The sequence below is a fragment of the Bubalus bubalis genome, chromosome 1, assembly GCF_019923935.1.
Source record: "Bubalus bubalis isolate 160015118507 breed Murrah chromosome 1, NDDB_SH_1, whole genome shotgun sequence".
Lineage (NCBI taxonomy): Eukaryota > Metazoa > Chordata > Mammalia > Artiodactyla > Bovidae > Bubalus > Bubalus bubalis.
In genome coordinates this window covers 192,412,339-192,426,163 of record NC_059157.1, presented here as the reverse complement: position 1 = coordinate 192,426,163, position 13,825 = coordinate 192,412,339, and the positions used below count along the sequence as shown (strand labels likewise).

At 41.0% G+C, this 13,825-nt stretch overlaps 1 long non-coding RNA gene across 1 annotated transcript in view; it reads right to left on the bottom strand.

Moving 5' to 3' along the window:
- The window catches only part of LOC112586975, a 95,009-nt gene that overhangs the window by 19,930 nt on the left and 61,254 nt on the right, over positions 1–13,825 (bottom strand). Inside the window, exons 2-3 of the long non-coding RNA XR_006553522.1 lie at positions 9,056–9,204; positions 6,741–6,796 (exon numbers count right to left, since the gene is read on the bottom strand). This is a non-coding gene — a long non-coding RNA (uncharacterized LOC112586975). The remainder of the gene's footprint in view (positions 1–6,740; positions 6,797–9,055; positions 9,205–13,825) is intronic.

The following is a 13,825-nucleotide window of genomic DNA, read 5'->3' as shown; positions in this document are numbered from 1 at the left end:
CAAGTGCGGGCCTTGTTCACCGAAACTTGGTCTCCCCATGTCGTTCTTTCTCTCACCTTCTGGCTGAATTATTCAGCCTCTTTTCTCCACTGAATTTCCTCACTGAGCTATCCTTATTTAACCACTCTTTATATCCTTAATTAACGTTTAATTAAGCAATTGTTTCCTGATCCTCACCGACGCCATCCCCGCTTCGAATTCCCTGGATCCACTGGGGCTGGACCCCGGCAAAGGAGTAAGCGTCTTTTAATTTCATGGCTACAATCACCATCTGCAGTGATTTTGGAGCCCCAAAAAATAAAGTCTGACACTGTTTCCACTGTTTCCCCATCCATTTCCCATGAAGTGATGGGACCAGATGCCATGATCTTAGTTTTCTGAATGTTGAGCTTTAAGCCAACTTTTTCTCTCTCCTCTTTCACTTTCTTTTTTTTTTTTTTCCTCTTTCACTTTCATCAAGAGGCTTTTTAGTTCCTCTTCACTCTCTGCCATAAGGGTGGTGTCATCTGCCTATCTGAGGTTATTGATATTTCTCCCAGCAATCTTGATTCCAGTTTGTGCTTCTCATGATGTACTCTGCATATAAGTTAAATAAGCAGGGTGACAATATACAGCCTTGACGTACTCCTTTTCCTATTTGGAACCAGTCTGTTGTTCCATGTCCAGTTCTAACTGTTGCTTCCTGACCTGCATATAGGTTTCTCAAGAGGCAGGTCAGGTGGTTTGGTATTCCCATCTCTTTCAGAATTTTCCACAGTTAATTGTGATCAACACAATCAAAGGCTTTGGCATAGTCAATAAAGCAGAAATAGATGTTTTTCTGGAACTCTCTTGCTTTTTCGATGATCCAGCGGATGTTGGCAATTTGATCTCTGGCTCCTCTGGTTTTTCTAAAACCAGCATGAACATCTGGAAGTTCATGGTTCACATACTGCTGAAGCCTGGCTTGGAGAATTTTGAGCATGACTTTCCTAGCATGTGATGTCACATCACTAGGTCTCCTATAATAAATGATATTAGATATGTTGTCCCCAGGAATGGAATCACACAGTGACTGTAAAGAGCTGGTCAGCTTGGATCTACTCTGAGTGAACAATTGGTTCACTGGATCACAAATTGGTTTTTCATCAGGGAAAAGTTTTGCATCAAAAGACTGATGCCCGGGTGAGGCAAACCTGCAGATTCTCTATGCCTTTTTGTAGGAACCAAAAAATCTCATGGAAAATGGCAAGGCCTATGGTACAAACAGCCAACCCTATCTTAAAGGAGAGGTCACACTGTGTCTGGAAGGGTTGATGTCTGCCCCCAGGGGAAGGGGAATGTGTCTGTAAGATCCAGGTCTTTTCCATGACTCCAGTCTATGCCTGGAACTTTGGTAAAGGAGAATAAACAGGGTCCAGGGCACTGTGGCAGCTTCTGTCTGCATGCTGAGTTCTTTCCGGGCCACTGTGATTAACTCATCATCATCCATTCTCACCTATGTGCTCTTTCTATTTCTTTCCTCCTCCCATCCATGCATGAGATCCAGTAAGAGAGAGTGTCTGCTATGACAACCACTCTTTTCACAGTGACTGCCAAGAGTCCTTACATGTCAAGTCTCTGCCACGTAATGCGATTGCTAATAGTAAAAGGGCAGCTTCCCTGGCATCACCTTAACTAAAGCTGGCTGTCAACATACCAATTACAGCTTTGTATTTTCATGGCCATTCCCTCATGTACTGATTCCCACTGCCAGAGAAGTTCTTATGTTTTCATTCATCTGTTCTTTGAAGAGAGAAAAAGGCAATTTGATACACACACACACACACACACACACACACACACACACAAATCTAATTTTAAGTAAATGTGGTCTTTTGGGAAAAGTTCTAAGGATTTCTTAAATATAATAAATAAAACAAAAAGTGATCAACCTTTGAAGTATGGCTTTTTGTCATTGTTGGTTTTATTGCTTACCTTGCCTTCAGTTATTCCACTGCCCTACTATCATTTTCTTCCAGAAAAAAAAAAAGGACTTCCAAAACCCATATATGCAACCTGGCCCCACAGTCAGTCCACTTTTGTGGATTTGAGTGAGAACACAGCATTTGCAGTCCTCAGTGTGTAAGTTCCAGCACTTTATGGGAAAAATGTGTAACCAAAGTTCCATAAATTCATCACCTCTTTATATTTACGACATATGGCAATTAGAGGAAGCACAGTGATTAGAGAGCAGGTTCTTCTCGAGTTCCTTCGCATGGGCTCTTAAGCAAACCTGTTTCACATAGAGTACTGCTTTCAAATATTTTCACCCTGGGAGGCAAGACCAGCCTACCACAGATGTTTTAGGACTCCTTCATTTCTTTTAAACTCAACTCAGTGATTTGGCACAGGATAAAGAGGTAGGGAACTTACTCTCAAAGGTTGTATAATTTCCTTTACTGGCATCCATTGTCAGAGTAGTGATAAGTACAAGATCCATATCACAGAAATACCAGGGATGTGAGGAAGACATAGAGGAAGCTCAGAGATCAGTCAGGCTGCACACCGTATCCAGAGAAGGCAATGGCACCCCACTCCAGTACTCTTGCCTGGAAAATCCCATGGATGGAGGAGCCTGGTGGGCTGCAGTCCATGGGGTCACTAAGAGTCGGACATGAGTGAGTGACTTCAATTTCACTTTTCACTTTCATGCATTGGAGAAGGAAATGGCAACCCGCTCCAGTGTTCTTGCCTGGAGAATCCCAGGGATGGGGGAGCCTGATGGGCTGCCATCTATAGGGTTGCACAGAGTCAGACACGACTGAAGCGACTTAGCAGCAGCAGCAGCAGCACACCGTATCTCAAAGGAAGAGCTAAGGGATATCGCCGGTGGCTAAGCTGATACAGCAACCTGGGGAGTTGAGGAGAGATGGAGGTCAATGGAGATCAGACCTCACCTTCTGCTTTCCCCTGTCTGCTGCCCCCTAACTTTGCTTTGCAGAAATGTGTGTTCTCTATTGCCCCTGAGCTGTATATCTGAATGAACTCTACCTCATTTGCAAATAATGCCAAGATCAATGTTTAGCATAAAAATATCAGGAAGTGGGAATTAAAAATGTGTACTGCAGAGAAGAGACTTTCAAGAGCACATTTATGAGATAGCATCACCAGAAAGTGCTTGAGAAATGACTAAATGAATTTCACACAACTCAAACTATTTGTATGATGAGATTGTATTTTAAATTTAATATCCTTGGCACTCAGCAATAGTTTAAACTACAGATTGTAATTAAAAGTCTGTGTTCTTTCTGATGTTGCCTTCAATGTGCTCACTTAGATGTATGTGCCTCTTTGGGCTAAATCTTAGGATTTTATTAAAGGATGAATCCTGTGAAAAAATAAGTATTCAAATATCTGCATGTAAAGTGAGATTATATTACTTATTATTTAATAATAATAAAATGAAAACAATGAAATAAATAAACATGGAAAGCATGGGAATCCCAAACTTGAATCTCTTGCTGTTCTAGCCTGTTAAGAAATCTGTTGTTTATAAAATGTGGTCTCTTAAACCACTCAGAAGTTCAGTGTTAACCTTTTAGAGTTCAACTACTATTCCTCCCACTGAAGTCACGGCTGGCAGTTGCATAGTAATTTCAATTCCACCGATCAGCAACAACAACAACATACACACTCATAAACATGCCACACACACACACACAAACCCCAAAAAAAACAAAAACAAAACTAATTCATGAAATACTCAGAAATTGTCAGAAAGGAACAGAAATTGGGTGGCACTGGAAATGAGGAGTCAGGTGGGTGGATGTTGGACCCTATAGTATGCTTAAAGAAATCTGAAGTTAGACACAAGTGTCGGGGAAGTCTGTGTGGGGTACACAAAAATAAAAAAACATAAAACCAGAACTGTCAAATGATTAAAAAATCCCACTACTGGGTATTAATTCAAAAGAATAGAAATCAGGATATCAGAGAGATATCTGTATTTTTATGTTCATGGCAGCACTACTCACAATAGCCAGTACGTGAAGACAACCTCAACGTCCACTGACAAATGAATGGAAAGGGCAAACGTGATATATGTATACAATGGAATATTGTTTAACCTTAAAAGGGAAGGAAATATTGCCATATGCAATAACATGGATGAGCCTTATGACATTCTAAGAGAACTAAGCCAGTCACAGGACAAATGTATGATTCTGTTTATATGAGGCATCAAAAGTAGTCAAGCTCACAGAAGCAAAGTTAGAAGTCGATGGTGGCCAAGGCTGAGGGGAGGGCAAGCAAGGAGCCACTTAAATGTGGGCATAAAATGTCAGTTGTGTTAGATGAATAAGTGCTAAAGAGCTGCTGTACAACATAGTGCCAATAGGTAACAGTCCTGTATTGTGCAGTTAATGGATAAAGAAGACGAGGTACATATATACAATAGAATATCACTCAACCATAAAAGTGAATTAAATTGGTTCATTTGTAGAGATATGGATGGACATACAGTAGATCATACAGAATGAAGTTAAATCATAGGGAGAAAAACAAATATTGTATATTAATGCATATATGATTATTAAATTGAAGAAAGTAGGGAAAATCACTAGACCATTCAGGTATGACCTAAATCAAATCCCTTACAATTATACAGTGGAAGTGATACATAGATCCAAGGGATTAGATCTTATAGACAGAGTGCCTGAAGAACTATGGATAGAGGTTCGTGACGTTGTACAGGAGGCAGTGATCAAAATCATTCCCAAGAAAAAGAAATGCAAGAAGGCAAAATGGTTGTTTGAGGAGGCCTTACAAATAGATAAGAAAAGAAGAGAAGAAAAAGGCAAAGGAGAAAAGGAAAGATATACCCATTTGAATGCAGAGTTCCAAAGAATAGCAAGGAGAGATAAGAAAGCCTTCCTTAGCAATCAAAGCAAAGAAATAGAGGAAAACAATAGAATGGGAAAGACTAGAGCTCTCTTCAAGAAAATTAGAGATACCGAGGGAATATTTCATGCAAAGATGGACACAACAAAGGCCAGAAACTGTATGGACCTAACAGAAGCAGAAGATATTAAGAAGAGGTGGCAAGAATACACAGAATTATACAAAAAATATATATTAATGACCCAGATAACCATGATGATGTGATTCACCTAAAAGAGGTGGCAAGAATACACAGAAGAACTATACAAAAAAGATATTAATGACCCAGATAACCATAATGGTGTGATTCACCTAGAGCCAGATATCCTGGAATGTGAAGTCAAGTGGGCCTTAGGAAGCATCACTCTGAACAAAGATAGTGGAGGTAATGGAATTCCAGCGGAGCTATTTCAAATCGTAAAAGATGATGTTGTGAAAGTGCTGCACTCAATATGGCAGCAAATTTGGAAAACTCAGCAGTGACCACAGGACTGGAAAAGGTCAGTTTTCATTCTAATCCCAAAGAAAGGCAATGCCAAAGAATGCTCAAGCTACCGCACAATTGCACTCATCTCATACGCTAGCAAAGTAATGCTCAAAATTCTCCAAGCTAGGCTTCAACAGTACATGAACCAAGAACTTCCAGATATTCAAGCTGGACTTAGAAAAGGTAGAGGAGCCAGAGATCAAATTGCCAACATCTGCTGGATCATAGAAAAAGCAAAGCCAAAGTCTTTGACTGTGTGGATCACAACAAACTGTGGAAAATTCTTCAAGAGGTGGGAATACCAGACCACCATACCTGCCTCCTGGGAAATCTGTGTGCAGGTCAAGCAGCTCCAATCCTTTGGCCACCTGATGCAAAGAGCTTATTCATTGGAAAAGACCCTGATCCTGGGAAAGATTGAAGGCAGGAGGAGAAGGAGAGGACAGAGGATGAAATGATTGGATGGCATCACTGACTCGATGGACATGAGTTTGAGAAAACTCCAGGAGTTGGTGATGGACAGGGAAGCCTGGTGTGCTGCAGCCCATGGGGTTGCAAAGGGTCAGACTTGACTGAGCGACTTTAAAAATAAAGAGGAATGGGATGGGAGAATAGGAGGCCCAGGAGGGAGCTATATGTGTACATATAGCTAATTCACTTCCTTTTACAGCAGAAACAAATGCAACATTGTAAAGCAATTATACCTCAATTAAAAAAAAAAGTTTGAGGGTCACAATGATAAATGTTCTTACCACAATAATTTTTTTTTTTTTAAAGAGAAGTATAGAGTGGACACTCTATACCTCCTTGTGGAGAAAGCACGACAGTGTCTCCCTGTGATAGGTGTCACTTACCACAAAGAGGGTGAATTCCAGAAAGATTTGCCCCAAATCATGAAACATTAAACTTCATCATGATGTCATGGTGAGATCATGATGAAGCCAGCTCCAGAGGGGAAGGGTAGGGGGATAATCATTTGCATCTTCTACCTAAACTCTAAAAGCCAGAAACCACACACAGATTAGCACTTTCCCAGTCACAGGCTGTCCTCCATTGGAAAAGAAGCCTTTTAGATTGGTCTATACTGGGTGAAATAACTTCAGAAATATGGTGCAACTCATGGGCCAGAGAAGCACCTGCAGAAGGACCAGTAGGCATCCAGGAAGTGATAATACTGCTTCTGTCCAGGCAGAAGATCAGCTCTTCCTTATCTGGATTTAGGTCAGATTTTGTAAATTTAGCTTTTACAGTAATGTGAGCATCTGAAATAGGAGGGCAAGTCTTCCTTCAAATAATTCTAATATAAAAAAATTCTGAAACTAAAATTACTAATTCCAAAATAATTAGTAGTCACCATCAAGCGTTCTGAGGTCAGTTCATGTGCTCCTGTGATCTGTCTCCTCGATTTACCTGCAGGAATCAGAAACATACCCCTGATTGAAAAAGACCTCCGTTGACATTGTAGAATCCCCTCCCATTCCTTGTCTACAGGTCTAATTCTCAGAATTTCCATATGTAATATAAGGCCCATCTTTCTCGTGTTCAAAGGAAGATCATAATTGCCTCTTCACAAAAAGCGTTCTGATTTTGAAACTTGATAAACCTTCTAGAAAATGATTTGGTTATGCTTACCTAATTCTTATTCATCGGTGAGTGTCTAAAAGAAATCATTATTAAACCTAGCTCACTGATTGCTTTCACTAAGTGTTAAATAATAAATAATGCATTTCTACTTCAATTAATCTACTTAGACATCTTACAGGCCAAATGCTTTGGTGGAAATGTTCTAGCTACCGAATCAATCTGCAGCCTGACTCTGCCTCCTGACATCTTGGGATGCCTGAAAAAGAGTTTTAATTCCAGTTATGAGGTGAATTGATAATTTAGATGGCCATGTTCTGTCATTATACTCAAACTAATAAGGAAGATAAGGTGCTGTAAGGACAATTCGCAACTCCACTCAAGACAGAATTTGCAATGAATATGCCCTCCCTGCAAAATGATAACTTTGTTACTGAATCCAAGCTTATACTACTCACCACACAGCAGGCCAATAAATCAGGAAATGCATTGTTGAGGGTAAGAATAGCAACTTTATTCATAAAGTGAGCAGGTCAAGAAGATGGTGGACTACTGTCCCAAAGAACCATCTTCCCTGAGTTAGAATTCAGGTTTCTTTTGTATTAAAAGCGGGGGTTGGTTATTGCAGACTTCTTGGTGTCAGAATCCTTTGTTCTTGCATCTGTCATGATATTCTTATAAACTCTCAACAAAACAAATGCTTTTCACTGTTGTGCAACTTTTTATCTCTATATGAATGAAAAAGTATTACACCTTTAAAGGTCAGAACTTTGTGAGAATGAGCTATCTTGTCTATTTCAGGCTATAGGCAACAGCTGTAGCAAAAGCAATAGAATACAAAGGTTGAAGTAAAAGAAACAGATCCAATAAGGAGTCAGATTTGTTCTTCCCTATTACAATTTGCTTCTTAGTATCATATGCTTGTATATTTTTCACCTTAACAGAGGCTCTTCAAGGGCTTTCCACCGGGCTCAGCGACTTCACTTTTCACTTTCATGCATTTGGAGAAGGAAATGGCAACTCACTCCAGTATTCTTGCCTGCAGAATCTCTGGGATGGAGGAGCCCGGTGGGCTGCCGTCTATGGGGTCTCACAGAGTCTGACATGACTGATGCTCTGAAACAACTGAGAATATACACAGAGGCTCTACACATACCCAACACTGGACTTTCAAAGTGCTTTTGTATATTTTCCCATTACTGTGGGATTTATTAAATGATTCAAATTCCTCCATCTTGCTAACATTGCTAAAAAAAATTATTAACTGAAAGTCTGGGGACTCAAGATGCCAAAAACCCTTTATATAACATTAGCTGTTATTTTTGTGTATTCCTTCTGATTCTCCTCTAGATACATAAATCTTTTATGTGGTAGAAATGATACAGTACAAACCATTACTAATTTGTTTTAGTAATCATACTGAAAATATTTCCATGTGGCAAGAAATTTTATAATGACAAATTTTAACTTCAATTATAAAGCTATAACCTATTTAAATAATGAAGCATAAGTTAATATTGTTAGCATAAGTTGCTGCTGCTGCTGCTGCTAAGTCACTTCAGTCGTGTCCGACTCTGTGCGACCCCATAGACGGCAGCCCACTGGGCTCCCCAGTCCCTGGGATTCTCCAGGCAAGAACACTGGAGTGGGTTGCCATTGCCTTCTCCAATGCAGGAAAGTGAAAAGTCAAAGTGAAGTCGCTCAGTCGTGTCCCACTCTTAGCGACACCATGGACTGCAGCATACCAGGCTCCTCCATCCATGGGATTTTCCAGGCAAGAGTACTGGAGTGGGGTGCCATTGCCTTCTCCATAGCATAAGTTAATCTCTCACTAATATTGAAAATTCAGTTTGCTTCCATATTTTATTATATAAATAATGCTGAAGTGAACATCTTTCAGAATTAAGTTCCCCTTACCCCTCTTTCTTTGGGACTCAAGAAGCTAAAGATATATAGTCCACGTGCCACATGTGAGCATACAAGGTCATCAGCATCTCCTCAGGTTGAGACATTAACACTTTGTAAAATGTATGGCAACAGAATAAACAGAAGGTTACTTTACTTTAAGTGTATATTCTAATTACTCACGAGATTGAGCTTTTTTCCCCCATGTCTGTGATCATCAACTGAAATTCATCTTGTACTTTCACATATCATCTGGTTTTGTATCTACTGAGATCACTGTTTTATCTTTTTTGGGAAATTTCTTTCACATTTGGCAGGATTTGCAACCACATCTACAGGCATAATAGGAGATAAAAGGCAATGAGTTGAAAGCAAGGATAATTAGTGTACATTTCCCATGCTTGTAATCTCAAGGAGTTACATACATATATGATACTTTGAAGTGTGAGATAGAAAGTTCCCTAGAGGCAGCACCTCCCTTCATTTGTTCCACACTTTGCACAGCTTTCTTCCTGAAGAGTCCTCCATAAACTGTTGTGAAATTGACTTAGATGCTTTGTGCCTTGATATCTCTTTTCTCTCTGAGCACTTCCCTATCCAAGAACTGTACTTTTTGTCATCCTTGAGAAATTTAGACATCACCCATTTTCTGGGCTGAGTCTGCAGTTCTTCATCTGTGCTACCTCCCTTTCTGAATACATCTTCCTTCCTTGGCTCTGCTCTGTAGTTATTTCTTTACACCTCACTCTCCCCAGTGGACTGTGAGCCCCAGTGAGAGGATAACAGGAGTTGTGCATCTTCCTCTCTGCATCCTTAGTGTATAAAAGGATACCAGGAAGAGATTGAATGCTCGATAAATGCTTGCAGGCGCTCAACCAATGTTTGTGCCGCTCGGTAAATGCTTAGATTCAATTCCACATCAATAACACTTCTGTAATCCCATCATCTTCAGTTCAGTTCAGTTCAGTCGCTCAGTCGTGTCCGACTCTTTGCAACCCCATGGAATGCAGCACGCCAGGCCTCCCTGTCCATCACCAACTCCCGGAGCTTACTCAAACTCATGTCCATTGAGTCAATGATGCCATCCAACCATCTCCTCTGTCATTCCCTTCTCCTCCTGCGTTCAATCTTTCCCAGCATCAGAGTCTTTTCTAAGGAGTCAGTTCTTCCCATCAGCCAAAGTATTGGAGCTTCAGCATCAGACTTCTCAGAAAATGTTCAGGATTGATTTCCTTTAGGATTGGCTGGCTTGATCTCCTTGCAAGCCAAGGGACTCTCAAGAGTCTTCTCCAGCACCATAGTTTGAAGGCATCAATTCTTTGGCGTTCAGCTCTCTTTATGGTCCGAATTTCACATCCATACATGACTACTGGAAAAACCATAGCTTTGACTAGATGGACTTTTGTTGATAAAGGAATGTCTCTGCTTTTTAATATGCTGTCTAGGATGGTCATAGCTTTTCTTCCAAGGAGCAAGCGTCTTTTAATTTCATGGCTGCAGTCACCAGTCACCATCTGCGGTGATTTTGGAGTTTTAAGCCAGCTTTTTCACTCTCCTCTTTCACTTTCATCAAGAGTCTCTTTAGTTCTTCTTTGCTTTCTGCCATGAGGGTGGTATTATCTGCATATCTGAGGTTACTGATATTTCTCCTGGCAATCTTGATTCCAGCTTGTGCTTCCTCCAGCCCTACATTTTATGCATGATATACTCTGCATATAAATTAAATAAACAGGTTGACAGTATACAGCCTTGAGAATCCTTTCCCATTTTGGAACCAGTCCATTGTTTCATGTCCAGTTCTAACTGTTGCTTTGTGACCTGCATACAGATTTCTCAGGAGGCAGGTAAGATATGTCTGGTATTCCCATCTCTTGAAGGATTTTCCACAGTTTGTTGTGATCCACACAGTAAAGGCTTTAGCGTAGTCAATGAAGCAGAAGTAGGTGTTTTTTCTGGAATTCTCTAGCTTTTTCGATGCTCCAGTGAATGTTGGCAATTTGATCTTTGGTTCCTCCACCTTTTCCAAATCCAGCTTGAACATCTGGAATTTCTCAGTTCACATACAGTTGAAGCCTGGCTTGGAGAATTTTGAGCATTACTTTGCTAGCGTGTGAGATGAGTGCAATTGTGCAGTAGCATGGGGTGAGCATGGGGTCTAAATCAACTCTTAGTTATAAAAGACCTGGAGCCATATTTGAACTTCCTTGAGGTTTCAGCTGTTTCCAGCTGATGCTAGTGCTCTCCGCTTCCTTCTTGTATAGGATGAACCCAGGGATCCCGGTCTCTTTCCAGACTCTCAAGATGTGGTCCGGGTTCCACTTGGTTTGTTTGATGTTGAACCCCCTCTAGACATGATGGGGTAACTGATGGCACTGAAATATAAACTATCTTAATGTCAGCAAAGTGACTTTTGCTCTACTTTTTCCCTCTTTGGTTTCATCACACATACTTTTTACAGAGTATTGCTCTTCCCTATACATCACTGTATACTCTTGCCTATACATCACTGTATAATATCATGTGCTGTGAAACACTTGGAAGTATTTGTGTGCACTGCACACAGCTGTACAGCTTTGAGAAGGAAAGATACACATGTCCATGTCTGTCTGAGAGAACAGACTTAGAAACTTAGAAACTCAAACACACTGATTTTTTTTTACCCCAAATAAATATATATGTCAGACCTAATTCAACACTGGAGTGCAGTGTGTCAAAGCAAAGGCTGAGAAGACTTCATGAGATTTTTGAAGACCAAAGTTTTTCATTCTATCATTTAGAGGAAACTAGACATCATGCTTTGAAATAAATTAAGATCTTCTGGTTTGTATTTTTATTTGATATGATGATTATGGATAAAAGAATTATTCTTCAACCTGATTTTTCAGCAGGCATAAAGTGCCTCTGTTAAACATTTGTATAAATGATGATGGGGATTTGAGCTGCAAGTCATATCTGTAATTTGCTTTCTAAATTATGTGATAATAGTACTTAGAAACGTTCACACTGGGGAACTGCTTATGTGCGCTCTGTCGTTCAGTTGTGTTCTACTCTTTGTGACCCCATGGACTGTAGTTTGCCATGCCCCCCTGCCCGTGGAATTTTCCAGGCAAGAATACTGGAATAGGGTGCCATTTCCCCCTCCAGGGGATCTCCTGGACCCAGGGATCTACCCTGAGAATCTGCATCTCTTGGGAATCCTGCATGGGGTGGCAGATCTTTACCACTAGTGCTCCCTGGGAAGCTCCAGGGAACTGCTTATAATACGGACCTCACGATGTGACTGTGATGCGGAAATAAATCACAAAGTCAATATTGCCCCAGTCAGGGAATCTGTAGAAGTAAGCCATCTGATCTTTGTACTTAAGTGCCTTGCACTATGCCTGGTTCAGTAAGTAACAATGTCAATTCTTGCTCCAGCTTACCTCCCACAGAGTGTTAGAACACAAGCATTTGGGAATGAAAGATGCATTACAAACACAGTGACTCTTTCTCATATCTTTTAACATCACCATGGGAGGGGCTGGAATTTCCAGTTGGCTCATTGCACAAATGTCTCACTGAGTAAGGAAGAGGGGTTGCTTGAATGGGAGGATGCTGATTGGGCTCCCAGTGCAGTATTCCTGACCTGCAGATTCTTGCTAATATTCAGTAAATACACTTCATTAAATGTGTGACCTTCACAGCAGGGGAGCTAGAGTCTCATCTGGGAATTGGCAAGTGGATCGAATGTACTAACGTAACAGTGAAAAAGTCTTCTGTTCATTCTGGAACTGCACACCCAAAGGCCATCACTGACAGATAAGAATGCCACCGCCTGCGGTGACAGTGGGAAGCCACACTGTGGAATTAAAAAAAAACAAACAAACGTGCTGCCCGTGAAATGAGAACTTCTTTTTAAAAAAGAGAACTTAGATTTAGAGTCATTTATGAGAATCAAAGAGTCGTGGCAACATCAGCTTAGAAGAAAGGCATCTTTTTTTCCCCTATTACTTAGGTAGGGTAAATAAAATTCTGGATCATCATCTGAAATTTCCAAATACTCCCTCTCAACCAGGGTTTTTAAACTGCAGTACTATTGACATGTTGATCCCAATCATAACTTGATATGTGGTGTCCTGGGCATTGAAAGATGCTGAGCAGCATCTCTGGCCTCTACCCATCAGATGCAGTGGTCCTCCCATCCCCTCATCATGACACTTAAAAATGTCCCCAGGCATGACCCACTGTGGCCCGAGCTGGCAGCCACTATTCCTGGCTTGGGAACTATTGCTCTAAGCCAAACCAAACCAAAACTGAATAAGGAATCCAAGAACTTGATTTTAGTTTTGCCTCAGTTGCTCCTTCACAAATCAGGTTCTTCAGCCTTTCATTGCCTTCTGTCCACAGCTATGAAATGGGCTCAATGCCATTTACTTCATTCATTTGATAGAAATATGGCTGGGTCATAGACACAGCCTGGTACATTGAAAGTAGTCAAGAGAGATTTGAAGAATGAATGAATGATGAATGAATGTAGATGCATAAGCATATCTCTAAGAAGAGGGAGTCCTCCTTTTATGGGTCCACCCTGCAGTTCCAGAGGCTCCTGTGCTTAGTCACTCACTCATGTCTGACTCTTTGTGACCCCATGGACTGTAGCCCATCAGGCTCCTCTGTCCATGGAGATTCTCCAGGCAAGAATACTGGAGTGGGCTGCTGTGCCCTCCTCCAGGGGATCTTCCCAACCCGGGGATCGAACCCAGGTGTCCCGCATTACAGGCGGATTCTATGCTGTCTGAGCCAACAGGGAAGCCCAGAGGCTCCTGAACTTTCCTTTATGTTTAAGTTCCCACAGTATGGCTGGAAGGCAGAAGCCTTGCTCAAGCACTGCAAGTCTGCTCTTCTTAAGTAATAGATCCACATTGCACAACCGACAGCGTTAACCCCTCGTGGAATAACCCAGCGGTGTATGCA